The 16,481-nt window shown below is 44.9% G+C and overlaps 1 protein-coding gene across 3 annotated transcripts in view; it reads left to right on the top strand.

Annotated features, from left to right (window-relative positions):
- Positions 1-9,529: 9,529 nt before the first annotated feature.
- LOC147245881 (neurabin-2-like) overlaps positions 9,530-16,481 on the top strand; it is a 52,726-nt gene continuing 45,774 nt past the window's right edge. For 2 of the 3 annotated variants that reach the window (XM_086184167.1, XM_086184169.1), the window contains exon 1: positions 10,408-10,543. The gene's annotated coding sequence lies outside the window, so the exon portion shown is untranslated. Of the gene's footprint in view, positions 9,649-10,407; positions 10,544-16,481 lie in introns of those variants that run through there. The other variant, XM_086184168.1, reaches the window with a different exon arrangement.

The raw sequence follows: 16,481 nt of genomic DNA, 5'->3' as shown, positions 1-16,481 counted from the left end.
CAGTCTCTTGTCAGGATGTCCTAAATTCTCTCTAAAGACTCTCCAGCTGGTCCAGAATGCTGCAGCGAGGGTTTTGACAGGAGTTAAGAAGAGAGAACACATCTCTCTCACTTTATCGAGGGTCGTTTCCACCACAATAGCACTGACCACTCCCACATAGGTTTATAAGCTGAAGTTTTCACACTCTTCACTAGAACTGAAGAAGCCTCTCGGATGAGAGGTGAAACGTCTTCAAGATAAACTTACGTCCAGTTGACCAGATTTTACTTTGCTTCGATCTACGATGACCTGGATGAATGAGAACCTACACAGACATCTTGCCGAACACTATGGGAAGGACATCCTTAGTGTGGTGCGGGAATGCGAAAGGACTGCAAGGAAAATCGCAGACTACAGGAACCATCTACGTTTCAACCTCCGATGCCGCCAACACAACCTCATTCCCACTAGCCTACTACTAGGATCCACCGTGAGGGGCCACAGGGCCAGCAAGATTTTGGAACGGGCCCAAAATCAGCTCTCTAACGAGAGAGTGAGACAGGTCCATTTCACCATCGAGGGACTAAAGAGCAAGCTAGATCACCTTAATCAAGAGTTATCGCCATTTTTGCCACCCGCCATCTTGGACAAGGTCACCTCCTTTGTTGGGACAGCCCAACTATCTCAACATCAGAAGAGCAAGGAGAGGCAGAAAAGGAAATTCGCGCGCCTCCAGTCTCGCCTCGACCGGGAACGAGAAGCAGAAGGCCCAACCCCAGCGGACTCACAGGACAGGTGGATAAGGAACTTATCCAACAGGGAGCTCACCAGTCCCGAGAAACGCGTCCTTGCCAAAGGAATGAACTTTGCTGTCACCCCGAAACATCTCCCGACGGTGGACCTCATCACTGCCACAGAATCCGCCATCAAGAAGAACAACCTCTCCACCACAGAAGCAGATGAACTACGACTCAAGGTCACAGCGACCCTCTCCGAAGCGAAGGTCCCCTCTGCCAACCTCTCGGTCCAGGAAAGGAAGGCCTTGATTGCACTGAGCAAAGATGAGAACATCACCATCCTTCCGGCTGACAAAGGAAGATGCACGGTGGTCCTTGACACAACTGACTACCAGGACAAGATCAGTTCTCTTCTCAGTGACATTCACACATATGAGACCTTAAAATGCGACCCCACCAGCAGCTATAAGAAGAAAGTGGTGGAACACCTACAGAAGCTGCAAAAGGGGGAAATCATCAACCGCTTGGAGTATCACCGCCTGTACCCCGGAGACGCAGTTCCACGGATTTACGGCCTCCCCAAAATCCACAAGGAAGGTGCCCCGCTCCAACCCATTGTCAGCAGCATAAACTCCGTGACATACAACATCGCCAAACACGTCGCCACCATCTTAGCCCCCTTGGTAGGGAAAACCCCCCACCATGTCCAGAATTCCATGGACTTCGTGAACAAGGTTAGAGAACTCAAGCTGGACCCAGATGAGACCATGGTGTCCTACGATGTGACCTCCTTGTTCACCTGCGTCCCTACCGTGGAGGCTGTGGAAACAGTCAGGAAACGCCTACAGCTGGACAACACCCTCAGCAACAGGACCAACCTCAATCCGGACCAAATCTGCCAACTTCTGGACCTTTGCCTGAACACAACTTACTTCCAGTAAAGAGGGAAGTTTTTCAGGCAAAAACACGGCTGTGCCATGAGTTCTCCCGTATCTCCTATCGTGGCCAACCTATACATGGAAGAGATGGAACAGAGGGCCCTGACTTCCTTCAGTGGACCCTCCCCCACCCACTGGTTCCGATACGTTGATGACACCTGGGTGAAGATCAAGGATCAGGAGGTACAACCGTTTACAGCACACATCAACTCGGTAGACGTCAACATCAAGTTCACCAGAGAGGATGTGAAAGACAACCATCTGCCCTTTTTGGACTGCGACGTCTACATTCAAGAGGACAGGAGCCTGAGGGTGGATGTGTACAGGAAACCCACCCACACTGACCAATACTTGTTTTTTGACTCTCACCATCCTCTGGAGCACAAGTTAGGTGTCATCAGGACGCTGCAACACCGAGCGGAGACCATCCCCACCAGCGTCCAAGGCCGGAAAAAAGAACAGCAGCATCTGAAAAGAGCACTTAAAACTTGTGGCTTCCCAGACTGGACCTTTGTAAAATCCTCTTCCAGGTCCAGAAAGGAGGAGAGCTCCAGGAGGAGGGAAGATGAAGAAGGCAAGAGAAAAAACATAGTGATCCCCTATGTGGCAGGGGTTTCTGAGAAATTAAGGAGAATCTATAACAAGCACCGCATCCCTGTGTCTTTTAAACCAGACAACACTCTGAGACAAAGACTGGTTCACCCCAAAGATCCCACCCCTCACAGCCAGAAAAGCAATCTGGTATACGCTGTCAGATGCAGTGAGGCCTGCACGGATCTCTACATAGGGGAAACCAAACAGCCCCTCAACAAGCGCATGGCCCAACATAGAAGAGCCAACTCTGGAGGACAGGACTCAGCGGTTTTCCTCCACCTCAAGGAAGAAAGCCACTCCTTCCAGGACGACCATGTCCAAATCCTCGACAGAGAGGACAGATGGTTTGAAAGAGGAGTTAAAGAAGCCATCCACGTCAGGATAGAGAAACCATCTTTGAACAGAGGAGGTGGACTGCGACATTTCCTTTCACCTATTTACAACCAAGTCCTTTCAAAGCTTCCCCAAAGAGTTCAGCTGAAAGACCCATGTGGAACGGCTGATGCCAGCACAGCCCATTAGCATCTGAGTGGTCGGTGAAACTCCCTAACGACCACCCCTGAAACTCCCTGACACCGCACAACGACTGTCGTTTGGGGAGGCCAGGTGAGTCTCGGAGGGTCGTTTCCACCACAATAGCACTGACCACTCCCACATAGGTTTATAAGCTGGAGTTTCCACACTCTTCACTAGAACTGAAGAAGCCTCTCGGATGAGAGGTGAAACGTCTTCAAGATAAACTTACGTCCAGTTGACCAGATTTTACTTCGCTTCGATCTCTCCCACTTTAGCTTCTCTCCACTGGCTTCCTGTAGGGTCTAGAATCCACTTCAAAATCCTTCTGCTGACTTATAAAGCTCTCAATGATGAAGCTCCATCCTCTCTGAAAGAGCTCATTAGTCCCTACTGTCCCACCAGAGCACTCCGCTCCCAGAATGCAGGTCTTTTAGTGATTCCCAGTATCTCTAAAAACAGACTGGGAGGTAGAGCCTTTAGTTAGCGGGCTCCTCTACTGTGGAACCAGCTCTCTTCATGGGTCAGAGAGGCAGACACTTTAACTACGTTTAAGTCCAGGCTTAAGACTTTCCTTTATGACAGAGCCTTCAGTTAGGACTGGTTCAGGTAGCTCTGAACCACTGATAGTTATGCTGCTATAGGCTTAGACTGCTGGGGGACACATCAGGTTACATGGAGCCCTTCCCTCCTCTCCTCCCCTCCCCTCTCCTCTCCTCCCCTCTCCTCTCCTCTCCTCTCCTCTCCTCTCCTCTCCTCTCTTCTTCTCTCCTCTCCTCTCCTCTCTTCTCCTCTCCTCTCCTCTCCTCTCCTCTCCTCTCCTCTCCTCCCTGCACATTTTTGGAACTGTCACTACCATTACTTGTTGCACTTTGTAGTTTGGCCTTGGTGTCTTACAATCTCTCTGTGTTTCCACAGATCCACCAGAGCTCCATCGCCCCCCCCCCTTTTTTATCCCCTGCTGTTACACTGGCCTGCGCTCCCCTTCCATGAACCAGTCTGCCATCCAGTCCCCCATCAAGCTGGCTTGCTCTCCCTGCCTCCCCTTCCAGAAGCTTCCTTCTTCAACTGTGATTAACATTTCCATGTTTCCCACATTTTGTATTGTAAACTGTTCTCTTGTCTGTAACAACATCTACTGCACGTCTGTCTGTCCTGGGTGAGGGATCCCTCCTCTGTTGCTCACCCTGAGGTTTCTCAGATTTTTCCCTGTTAAAAGGGTTTTCTATGGAGTTTTTCCTCAGTCGATGTGAGGGTCTAAGGACAGAGGATGTTGTTATGATGCCATGTGAAACCCTTTGAGACAAACTGGTGGTGAAAACGGGCTCTACAAAGAAAATGACCTTGCCTTGCCTTGCCTGTCCGGTGGTGTCAGTATAAACAATAAACGTCGTGAGAGGGATAAGGTGTGCGAGAGGGTGAACGCGGTGGGTTCAGATCAACGCACCCCCACGGAGATTAAAAAAAAGTGGTGGGACCTGTTATTGGCGAGAGTTCCCTTCTAATCACCAGTGTTGTTTATCATCATGTTCATACATCTTAACCACTTCTAATGATGGAAAGTAGCTACGCGTGTTTCAGGTTTTATGACGACGGTAGAAAAGTGTTCGCTCTGTCCTTTACTGAACGATCAAAGTGAGACAAAGCACAGTTTTCCTCACTAAACCTGCGCGAGCATCACTACGTCATCAGTTTGCACCACTGCTAGCGCTCTGAAAGATTTCCTGTCTATTTCTAATGCATGTCTGCAATTCTAACTTCCTAAACAATGCAAGCTAAACGTAGGACTACATTCCACACTGCGCAATCACTAAATGCAATAACTACAATAATCGATTGACTTAAATCTAAATTTAAACAACAATTTGGAAAATGGCACTAACAGGACCTCAAGGTGGAGGTCAAGCGGCGTACAGTTGCCCTCCGGAAGAGTGCCGGCCAGACAGGTGGGGGTCAGGGAGTGGGGCACCTGACGGAATTTGAGTAGCGGGTCACGGGCAGCATCTCTGTGGGGGGGGGAGGGGGGGGGGTGTCATCACCACCCACGCTGACTCCGAGAGCCAGGAGGGTAAGTGGCAACTCCATTTCTTACGCAACATTTCCACCTGCTTTTCCACAGATGTAAACACAGCAAATACACAGAATCAGACATTAAATAACCAATATGTTTAATAGAAATTGATCCGTCAGCCATGCCGCCGATGTGCAGCACACCTGCCGGCTCAGTCATCAGTCGACCAGCCGCATTCGGGCCAGCCCGTCCTCACACAGGCGGTCCTGTAGTCGCAGGAGGACATTATTAGGGTAATAACGGGGACAATGAGCGGCTCGACCGGCTGATAAATGTTCTGGAACGTTTCGTGGACAAAATAGATTAATGTGGCTTCATGAATTGTGTAATCGCTTCTTACCCCTTCACATTGTGGAAATGAAATTCTGGCTTGTGAGGACGGCTGCCCGGCCGGGATCGGCGTCCATCCCTCCAGCCTCTGCGCATCGATGATCTGCACATTGATGGAGTGGAAACCCTTAAGATGAACGTAAGCGTATTCCTCATGGGACGGCGCTTTTATGGCAACATGAGTGCAGTCAGTGGCTCCGATTACATTAGAGAATCCGGCTATTGCTGCAAATTGCGCTTCAATATTTAATATTCTATTCAATGATCAGGTCCACCACCCAGGGCATGGCCCGGTTGAGGTTTCGACTGACTCACCCGGTCCGCCATCTCCCGATGGAAGGCTTTTTGTGCCCGATGTATGTGCGGTTATCAAATAATGTCAGTTACCTAACACCGCCACAGGGTGTCGCCAACGGACCAAAGTGCAGTTAAAGCAAGAATCGGCTTTCCGCCAACTTTTACGGCACCTCCGGAGTTGGCATGAAACAGCGCAAGAATCGACGAACATTTCGAACGTGAGCGTCGATCCTGGCCTACGCAAGTTTTTCTTGCGTAAACCGCGTTGATACATGAGGCCCCTGAACTTTTCACAGTATGCAAGCTGCCACACAAGGAACTACTAGGGCGCGTTTCCACTGGCTCACTTTGGCTCAAGTCGGTACAGGTCGGTATGGGTGCGTTTCCACTAGCACTGGGTACCAGGTCAGCATGAGTGGACACACCAAGAGTTCCCTGCGCAATTTGTGTGTGACACAACAACAATGGAAGACATGGAGGCAGCGTTATGACATGACGACAGATGTTATGAAGGGACCACAGACAGGCAAGGCTTTAAGTGACAAAACGGAACACCCAAGAAACGAATGAAAGACTTTACCAAGCAATCGACCAGTATTCCGCCGAGGCCAAGATAATATGAAGTAGACGATGTTTATGTCATATTTTAGTCCTCGATCGGCTTGCTTGGAACCCAATATAGCGCAAACCAAAATGGCAACGGTTAGTACCATTTTGAGGCCAGTGGAAATGGGGCAAAACCGAGCCAACCCAAGCCAAAGTGAGCCAGTAGAAACAAGCCCTTGAAGTCTGGAATTGTATTTCAGGGGTCAAGGAGGAGCTACAGGAAGTGCAGCAGGAGCTCAAGTACACCATCAGGAAGGATAAAAGGGCCTACAAAGAAAGACTGGAACAGCTCTTGGAGAAGAAAAATGCCAGGGAGGTGTGAAGAGGCCTGAATCACATCTAAGACCACAGCAAAGGTGGAGCATGACAAGACACCACGGGGAATCAGGACTGGGCAAACCAGTTAAACCAGTCCAGTACATGTTCGACTTGACCCTCAGCTTGGACACAGTGCTAGTCCTGTGAAAGACCTCCTGCATAGTGACAGTTCCTAAGATAGCCCTGACCTTTCACCTGATGAAGACCATGGAAAGGATCAACCTCTGTCACCTCAAGTGGTGAGCTCTGCACTGGACCCGCTGCAGTTCGCCTATTGTCCTGGTATCAGAGTGGATGATGCCATTGTCTACCTGCTGGATTGGGGCCTGTCTCACTTAAAAATGTCCTTGACACCAAACCAGCCAACCAACCAACCAACCAAGACATGCAAACATACCTTTATCTTGTTGCCTTTTTTCCTCTTCCTCTTTTCAGCACCTGAAGGGTATGTCCTTTTTTGCGTCATAATGTGTAACCTGCACCTAGCCCCTTGGATGTGCGGCTGGATGCACACGTTACTAGTGGAGCACTGGCATTTAGAGCAGAGAGGCAGTAGGAAACTACACTCTGTTAACATAATATTGTCTTTCTTGTACATGAACGTACATTTGATAATATATGAATCATCATCACTCACACACGGAAAAAATAATTCATTACCTTTTTTAAGTTAATTGCTCTTGGGGGCCCCCTAGTGGTCACGGGGCCCTAAGCAGGTGCTTAGTTCACTTATGCCTTGGGCTGGCTCTGACTGCTGCAGGGGAAAATGGAGGAGGCAGGCATGGACCAACATCTGGCTGTTTAGACAATTGACTACCTCTCTGACAGACCTCAATCCATTAGGCTGAACAGCTGTGTGCCAGATGATTCATTCAAGTACCTGGATGTTCACATGAACAATAATCTGGACTGGACTGATAATACCAGTGCCCTCTACAAGAAGGACCAGAGTCGCCTCCACCTGCTGAGGAGACTGAGGTCCTTCAGGGTTAGCAGGGCCCTATGGTCTTTTTATGATTCTGTGACGACCTCTGCAGTGTGTGACGTTATCATTTGCTGAGGTAGTGGAATCACGGACAGGGACAGGAAGCAACTGGACTAACTAATGAGGAGAGCCGCCTCTGTCCTCGGCTGTTCACTGGACTCCATCCAGGAGGTGACAGATAGAAGGTTGTTGGCCAAGATCACATCCATCATGAACAACACCTCCCACCCCCTGAACTACACTGTGGAGACCCTGAGCAGCTCCTTCAGTTCCAGACTGCTGCACCCTCAGTACAAGAAGGAGCACTACTGCAGGTCATTCCTGCCTGCAGCCATCAAGCTGTACAACTGCACACTGTGAACATTAATGTGTCTGTTTTTCACCAACGTGCAATTAATGGTGCAGTAACATATTCCTGTTTTTCATACTTAATGTAAATATTTTTGTAAATTGCCCAATATAAATGTTAATATTTATTTATTTAAAATTGTTTGTTTCTTATTTCAAAAATATTTTCTTTCTTTTAATTTATATTATAATTTCTTCTTTCGTCTGTAAATGCTGCTGAAACTATTTCAATGTCAATTTCAATTTGCATGGGATTCATAAAATATTCTTTTTCTTAAGGTGGCACAATGGTGCAGTGGTTAGCACTGTTGCCTCACTGCATGAAGGTTCCGGGTTCGAGTTCCGGCTCAGGCACCGGATTTTTCTGTGTGGAGCCCTGTGATGGACTGGCGACCTGTCCAGGGTGAACCCTGCCTCTTGCCCGTAGCGGCTGGGATAGGCTCCATCCATCCATCCAGCCATTTTCTTCCGATTATCCTGTTGGGGGTCGCATGGGGCTGGAGCCTATCCCAGAAGCTTTTGGGTGTGAGGCATGGTACACCCTGGACAGGTTGAAACACTACAATATGGACAATATACCAATCTGTGGCTCAATTCAATGGTTGGAGGATGCTGCTTTCAAATGGTTTGGCCAGAGGAGGATGCCAAACTTCTATGTTGGGGCTGAGCAATACCTTGACACACAAGCCTACAAAGTGAGCAAACCAGTTGAAATTGTGGTTCACTGGTTGGTGGCTATAGCTTGTTGGTTATATTTCATAATAAGAATAAATGTCAACTATAGATCATCTTGCAATGGGGATGTAAAACTTGCTGTACTAATCATCATGAGTAGTTATAAGCAATTTCACAATCTGAGGTAAAGCTGCTATTGATTGATTAGTCAATTGAACAAAAACAGATCGGATTTAGCAAAAAATGTCAAATATTTTCAAACTCTAATCTATAGAAATTTGTTCTGCTTTTTTGTCATTTATGACAGAAAATTAAGTTTTTGGATTTTGACTAAAAACTACAAAATTGACAAAAATGTGGTATTTTCCAATAAAATCCACATCTTCATCCAGCCATATGCTCAGTAATCAGCAGAATCTTTCACTTGAGCTACAAAATTAAATGTAACACTTCTAATCCCGTGCTACTGTGCAGCCTGGAGCTTAACAAGCTCAGGGATTCAGTTGAACCAATTTATCAACATTCTGGCAGGGTTATTGTTGTTTTCTTGTAATTCAAATCTTAGTAATTCGTGCATTACAAGATAAAGAAGATATAGATTGTACATTGATTGCACAATGTACTTGAGAATTGTAAGCATATATTTCCAGGCTGTTTAGCTGCATTAGATGTGGTTAGTTGTCCTGCACTTAAGGTGAATGAAGATGAATATAAATTTGGCTTAGGAGCAGAAAACTTTTTAGTGAGTTTAAGGCACCCATTTCTGTGTACACTTCACTAGGTGAAATATTGCTTTAATTTGGGCCTGCCCCATTTAAGTGCGCTTGCTGGGGCTATAGTATCTGCATTAGCACCCTACCGATTTAATCGACCAGTTATAGCCATTAGAGCATGATCGGTTATCGACCAATAGTTGGCCGATTGACGCCCAATTTAACACCTAATTTTCAGGAATAAAATGCTGTTAATACGGTGTTTTTCTTAGATATTATATCATTGTATATCCATTAGAGGGCGCTCCGACTCCTTTCATATCACCCACAACAACCCCACAGAGAAAGAGTGAAGTGATGCGGAAAAGCCAACTGCGCATATGAGATTAAAACCGAGCAGTTTGCTTTAGTAGTAAGTTTATATAACTAGTTTGTGAAATAAAAAAAAACCTTAATCAGTCCCACTTCCCATGACGTTCCTCGTTGTGTCTGTCACGCTTCTATGGTATTATCAGTCGAGCATGACATGACAAGCTAAAGAAAGGTAGGACAACCTAGCTTAAATATTAGCTACTTTGTTTTAAACTATTGTCAGTCAGGGCACCACGAATGATGTATTGGCAGTGTTCAAAGGGACTCAGTTGTTGGGGCTTGTGAAAAATGAATGAATTGAATGTTATGTTAACATTGTCCTTATGCTGCTTGCCATGTTTTTGATTTATTAAATGTTCTAATTGGTCACGTGTTTGTTCCACACAATTTATAATAATGAAAAGATTAAAAAAAATTTCACTTCAATTTAAATCTTTGTAACAATTGTTTAGAACTATATTTAAGCCATCACAAGCAGGTATTTTGTCTTTTTTTAATGGAAAATGGAAAAATTTAATCTGCCTTTACATCGGTTATTGGAATTTTTTGTTCCCATCTATCGAAATCGCCATCGGCCCCCAAAAATCCAGATTGGTCGGACCCTAATCTGCATGCTGGTCACTGTAGTGACTGTAACGCTTAGAATCGGTCTATATTTATTTTCGCCAATTACACATTTGTTTACCTGCTATCACATGTCAAAATGGCTGCTGTTAATCATGTGTCATAGTCAGAACTTTGTACTGCAGGTTAATGTGATCGTCACAAACTGTTGAATTTAACTGGGAGAACATTTTATAGTTTAAGTTGTTGTCTAGTTTACTAAGCATATATTTCTCAGTTGTGATACCACCATTGGTGTGAATAGCGGCCCATAGAGCGGGGGGGGGGGGGGGGGGGGGGCAGATGATGAGAAGTAGGGAAGGGGGAGGAGCACAGAGGAGGCAGGCTCCGTCTGTTAACTCAACGGTGAAAGGAACAGCAGCAGCAGCGGAATAAGAACAATGGACTGATCTCCAATAGCAACTCAAACGAGCACCAGGCTGTTTGACTGACTGGAAAATAAGGTATGTTTGAAGGAGCGACGTGGAGAATTAACCCTTAGCTATTGACATAGACAATGTGCGTCAAAATCTGTCTATGGACGCGAGGAGGTTGCTGCAGGAAGGAAGCGACGCTGCGCAGAGGACGGATACTCCGACGGGCCTGCCTGCCACATGCCTGCCTCTGGGTCCTAAACCTACCGGCGACACTAAGAAGAAACGCTTAGCATTCAGTTTTCACCCGTAACGTCGCAGTATAGTGTTGCAATGATATGAGACATATGAGCGTAAGAACTCACGCACTACAACCTTAATCAATAAGAACGTTACGCCGAACTCCTTTACAAATCCGACAATCTGAACTTCCCAGGTCCACACGCAGAAAAAAAGGTGTGATATAAACGTATTTATTCCTTTGAAAACACAATGGAATTATTTATCAAACCCTGCAAAAATTCAATCTTGACGCATGAACACAGTTTAAGTCTGATATGTGTATTTTGATGTAAGGGGGATAGAAGAGCGAGAAAAAAACAACTGATTAATTACATTTAAGGCAACACTCTGCATTGTTAACACGCCGAATTAATGGTTAGCGTCGAAAGATTCACAGTTGCGCTTAAGCATGTCAGTCACTTTTGTATTTTTCTCGAAAAGCTATTGCCCCGTAAAAACGTCCTTTGCGAATGGAGGTCTGGAGTTAAGCGCATACGTCTGGTATGCCAACAAAGCTTCTTTCTAGCCAACAGTAGCAGCATGGTGTGTCTGTGTCTGTTTGCAGAATTAATCTGTACACAAGGCCAGGCCTGGGAGTTTCCTCCACAGATGCCGGGATTGTCTTGTGACTAGACAGAGTCATTGTGTTGCTTTAATGTGCCTTCTGTTGAACGTAGTGTGTGTGTGCGGAGTTGCAGACGCACTCATTCAATGCTCATGTGTACGGGTAGCATTGCCATGTAGAAGCATCTCCATCAGTGGGTGCAGTTGCACACACATAAAATTCCAGCTTTGTGTTACAGTATGAGGCAAGGTCATTCCTACTTAACATTTACAGCCCATTATCCACACGCATTTCAGAAAAACAGGCTGTGTGAGGGTGTTGTATGGCCTGCTAGTCAGGGAGCACCCTACAGTACATATGTCAATAGTCATTTTTGTGAGCACTATCTGTGCAGACAGCGATTGTGCTTTGCAGGAGGGTGTGGATTTGATCACAGCTGAAAAAACTAAAAAAACAGGTTTATCCTGGTTCATGGGAGCAATGGCACCATTGCATGAAAATGTCTCTTCAGACAAGAGAAAAGTGGTGCCGCAGCTTATTACGTGTCAGAACATAATCTGGACCAAATGGCAGGAGGAGACTGCAGACCACAATGCACTATGACTAGCAGGAGATGTAGTTGTTCTTGGAAGAGTGAACAGAAGATGATAGTGTCGCAGATGATGGTCCTCCTGTTTTGGGCTTTTTTTAAACAGCTCACTGGTGGGAGAATTGCAGATGATTGAGATTTGTTTAGGATCATTTTCATTTTAACAATGACATGAAAAAGGGTAAAAAGTGTGTGTGTGTGGTGTCTTAAAAGAATATTTGCTTTAATTTTGTTCAAAGTACAAAAGAAGCACCATTTTCCACCATGTTTAAGCCACCATCCTTTTATAATGAAAACTGGGTTTGAAACCTCTTTCAGTTCAGCATTACTTGCGTCATTGGTATTGGCAGATATTATTCTATTATTATGTTGGTATCAATCTGATAACCAATATTTGTTTTGGCCCAATTTAGCTCAAGTCTCTTGTACTGTCCTCGCTGACATGTCAGAACATTTACTAAACACCCAACCAAACTCCATACAAACATTGGAGGGTCAGGATGAAGTTTTCTACAGTAGCACCTTATTTATTCCAAACTCTAGTGACATGCAGTACTGAATTCAACAGTAAACTGAAATTGTAACCTAATTTACATGGTGCCAAATAAACTGCAGCAGTCAACAAATAGATTAATCATAAGATCAATATCCAGTTATTGTCCCATTAGTCACCTTTATAAATCATGAAAATTTGCCATACAAATTCTTACTGGGGCTACAACAATGAATGCTAATCTCAAAGGCAGTATTAACATGCATACAGTATATGTAATGCATTAAACCAAAAAAACAGCCATTATGAACAAACTAACTTTTGCACCATATTTGGCAAACTTTAAAGAAACAGAATGGGCTACTCCTACTCAACCAATGTTTCTGCTGTAGAACAATCAGATTGATGTTGACTATCCTTACTGATGATTGAGTTTAAGCTCAACCCTTTACTTCTGACTCCCTGTCTACACAGAAAGTGATACAAACTTCCTACTTTCTGTCCAGACAGAAAGTGACATAATCCTAAAGAAATAGGTCATGTTAAACATAACCCATCTAACAATTCAGAAAACATTGCCCAGAGGTCATAACTGAAGTCATCACAAAGGAATCACAAACAATCACTCAACATTTTTGGGGAGAGGCAAGACAACTTCTGAGACTGATCTCGGGGAAGCCAATACTGAACCCTGGTTTGTTGGTTTGACTGCTACTGTATAGCCTCTGTTCCATTCAGGGAAGGCAGAAGTAACCATTGCCATGGGCTTCTCAAAGATTGTCTCTCAAAACCACTACATTACTTGGACAAAGGTGTTTTGGCATTTCAGCCAACCTCTGGCAATTTTGCAGGGTTCAAAGGTACTCCAGTCTCATGCAAGTCAAATACTCATTGGTGAAATTTTGTACCTGTTCCCGCTGTTTGCAAAGAAAATCCTTCTCTGTTAAGTTCTTTAGAGGAGGAAGGACCCTGGCCTTCTCAACTCATGAACTTATGCTTTGAACATCACCACCCATCTCTTAACTTTGAGACCTGACCTCCTGTAGTGTGTCTAGTGATGATTGACCAATGTTCAAAGAAATCTAATCCTACATACGTTACGAATGGGCATGTATGAATATGCAAAGGAGGTAGAGCTGCCATACATTATACCTCAAACTTGCCATGATGTCTAAGGCATGTTCTATGTAGGATGAAGTTAATGAGCGTCCTGTTGCTCTGATTGCACCTTCTTGTAGGTGACATCCATGATGTTTGACGAAGTCGTGATAATATCATTTAAGCACCATTTGAAGACTTGGGGCACATTTCCACTGACTCACTTCAGCTAGGTTCGAGTGGGGTTGAGTCGGTCTGGCCTCATTTCCACTGGCCCCAACATGGTACTAACCATTACCATTTTAGTCCCTGCTCCGCTGGGGTTCCAAGCAAGCTGTCTGGGGACTAATATGTGACATAAACACACAGTGGGGCGCTGATTGGGTAACTTACCCACTTATGTTGTCTACTTTGTATCATCTTGGCCTCAGCGGAATACTGGTTGATCGCTTGGTAAAGTCTTTAAGCCTTGCCTGTCTGTCGTCCCTGACTTTTAGTTTAAGCAAAAATCATTGACCGAGCAACAGGCATAACACTGCCTCCATGTCTCCATGAGATTTTTCTCAACAGTGGAACTGAGTTTGGCCACATTTTACTCTAAAGTCTAAAGTAACCAACATGAAATCATGTGGGAAGGCTTTTTCTGAACTGTCTTAATGATTATATCTTTGGTTAGGAGTAATGAGCCAGTGTAAGAAGTTAGCTGGCCAATTGCATCAGTGTGCCCGCTAGGGGTGTTTATGGGTCTGGTGATGTAGATGAGAAATGCCACAGCTTGGATGAGTAACTACCACTTGGAAAATTGCTGGATACGCTTAGTAGCAAGGTTTTTTTCCCCCTTGACTGTAAGTTATGACAGTAGGGCCCAATCGATAGGGGATATTTTGAGCCTGGTGCAGATTTTGGTTAAGTGCTTGAAATGGGATCTGTGGTTTACACTTAAGATTTTTTTTAATACTTTGTTCTATAAAATAAAATCCATCACTGACCACTTTTATGTATGCTGCTATTGAGGTGCATTTTCAAGAGACAATATTCATTTTTATTGTTTTGGAGATATATTCAAATCAATCTGTTAAATTCCACATGGAATGAGTCTATGCAGTCCCTAAAGACATCAAAACCTTAATGGAGTTAAATTTCCTCAATTTAAACCAAAGTAAGACTAACGCCCCTTTCACACTGCACCAAAAAAGCGCGGCGACCCGGGTGTTTAGTGGCTTGGCTCGGCTCTGTTCGGCTCGCCTGCAGTGTGAAAAAGGTAACCCGCGTTATCTCAGGTTTCACGCAACCTTCTTGTTGCATCCCGATTTTGTCACTTTGCCGCCTGTCAGGCTGCACCTGCAGCTTCTTCGGCTCCCTTCCAGACCAGCCAAGAACTCCATCCTCCTTCGCTGCATTAGCCCCTACAGAGCACTGTGATCGGCTGACCAGTTGCTCCAGGATATCCTGAGATCACGGCTCAAAACCAGAGGCAGTAGAACTTTTGCAGTGTCTGCTCCCAGTCTCTTGAACAGCATATTATTCATACTCTATTGATAATTTTCATATTTGATCTGCTCAGATCCTGACAGTTCGTAAATCGCTCCTTAAGACCAATATTCAATGCAGCGAAATGTCCTCTGATGAGGACTTGCATTTGAGGTGACCCAAGGCTACAAGAGATTAATGTTCAATTCAAGCTGAGAGCAGTACTGCACTGTACCTTTATTCTGAAATTATGTTCATTGTTATTACTGTTATTTTAGCACTATCTCTTATTGTGTCTTTATGTAATCAGTGAAGCACTTTGTCAGGCTAAGTTGTGTTATTTGTATAGCGCCAAATAACAAGTAATCACCTGATGCTTTCCAAGTAGTGCAGTTCTACAGCTACTCACTTTAATTTACACCCAACAGTAAATGCATCTTATGACGGCTGTGATTTAAAAAAAAAAAAAAAAAAAAAAGTCTTTTTAACAGGCAGGAAAGTCAAGCAGGCCCAGAATCAGAAGGAAGATTTAAACTTGAGTGGTACTTTAAAAGATTTGTGGGAAAGAGAACAGGAAAATGGAGGCAGAGACATTGACTGCTCTGGGAAAGTGACGGAGACAGACAGAGAAAGAAGAGAGAAAGAACATCTGCTGGTTACTTAAGCAGCAAACCTAAGCAGTACTAGCATTGATGTGCTAATACTGATTATAATGGCCTGAATTACTTGGGACTAGAAAACAAAAACCTACAAGCCATGAGGTGGCTGAAACCGGGCTAAACATGTAATTGATGCGTTCACGGGCTACTTGCCAGTGAAATAATTAGGCTCCACAGGTCCGTTGCAATGATACTCCAAAGTGGGTTTATTCACACCACATAAATCAGTCCAAAATGCACACTGCATGAAAGATACAAAAGCAACCGGATGATTCCTTGACAAGTGCAAAAACCCGAAACTGACAGTGACAGTAAAAAACTTGTATGCTCTCACCGGTATCAAAACACACTCCTGAACCTCATCAGAGCTGTACAGCTTAAAAAGCTGACAGACAAACCATTTCCGCTTCACACGCAGGTGGCGCTGCCTAACATAACATAGACATTGCATGAACCCAAATACATACATCCAGAAGCATAATGCATGAGAAATGTAGAAATATACAAATATGAAATATGGCACTAAACCATACAAATTGGCGCTAAAACGCCGGCCCCTAATTGTTACCTACATGTAGGCAGACATAACAATTTACACCATGTAAATGCAACAGAGAGCCAATGTGCCATATTTATTCCTGAAGTGGCAGAACATGTACCACAACCTCTCATACAATGTCTCAAGGCTTTGAGACTATTGCCTCATGCAACAGGTAAAGCTTGGTTACTGGTCGTTCCAATATGTTGGTCTTTGTCTTGAGATGCACTGAGCGCACAAGGCCGTTCTTGTCTGGAAAGGTCTCCAAAACTCTGCCGAGGAGCCAGGAGCCCTGAGGATCTGTCTCCAGGTGTATAATCCCCCCTGGGTTCGC

Source organism: Aulostomus chinensis, chromosome 18, assembly GCF_037954235.1.
Source record: "Aulostomus chinensis isolate RoL2024-O1b breed Wild chromosome 18, RoL_Achi_v1.0, whole genome shotgun sequence".
Taxonomy (NCBI): domain Eukaryota; kingdom Metazoa; phylum Chordata; class Actinopteri; order Syngnathiformes; family Aulostomidae; genus Aulostomus; species Aulostomus chinensis.
Note: the sequence above shows the minus strand (reverse complement) of the source record. Positions and strands in the feature narration are given on the sequence as shown.